This window comes from Pteropus medius, unplaced genomic scaffold, assembly GCF_902729225.1.
Source record: "Pteropus medius unplaced genomic scaffold, Ma_sr-lr_union100, whole genome shotgun sequence".
In the NCBI taxonomy this organism is placed as follows: domain Eukaryota; kingdom Metazoa; phylum Chordata; class Mammalia; order Chiroptera; family Pteropodidae; genus Pteropus; species Pteropus medius.
Window position 1 is genome coordinate 4,926,312 of NW_024346062.1, and position 737 is coordinate 4,927,048.

Consider the following 737-nt stretch of genomic DNA (forward strand, 5'->3'; position numbering starts at 1 on the left):
TGTGGATCAATTCCCGAGCATATTTTCTTTTCATAGCACTCTTCTTTTGTAGATGCTAATCCATCTGCTTGAAATGCCTTTCCCATTCTTGCTTGCCTGAAAAACCCTCCTCATGCGTCAGGGCCCAGATCACATGTTTCCTCTTCTGTGCATTTTCTCGCCAACTCTAAGTAGACAATGGACTTTGCTACAGTTTCTGTGCTCATAACACCCCGTCACCTTCACCGAGTCTCACATTTTATTTCCACTAGCACCTATCACATTGTTTGACTTTCTTTTTCACATCTTTCCCCACTGGACTGCAAGTTCTTTGAGGAGAATATGTCTTATTGTTCTTTGCATTTCCAGTATCTTAAATAGTGCCAGCTTGTCTACGGCCATGCTACCCTGAATAAGCCCGATCCCATCTGATCTTGGAAACAAAGCAGGGTAGGGCCTGGTTAGTACTTGGATGGGAGACCACCTAGGAATACCGGATGCTGTAGGTGTAAAAAATTAAAAAATAAGGAATTGAAAGCTGACAAGGTCTTGCAATCTGTGAGGTCAATCAAGGGTTGCCTCACCTAAAAAGTGCCAGCTCTTAGTAGAAGCTCAAAAATGTTAAATGAATGAAGGGGTAAAGAAAACAATTCTGTAATGTTAGATTTACCTCCATAAAATAGACTTACATTAAATTGTTTAAGAGAGATGGACATTATAATGCATTTGTTAAACTCAGAAATAAAGAGACTTTAAGA

At 39.9% G+C, this 737-nt stretch overlaps 1 pseudogene; it reads left to right on the forward strand.

Moving 5' to 3' along the window:
• The first annotated feature begins 369 nt into the window (after window positions 1-369).
• Window positions 370-488, forward strand: LOC120612711 (uncharacterized; annotated as a pseudogene).
• Window positions 489-737: the final 249 nt, after the last annotated feature.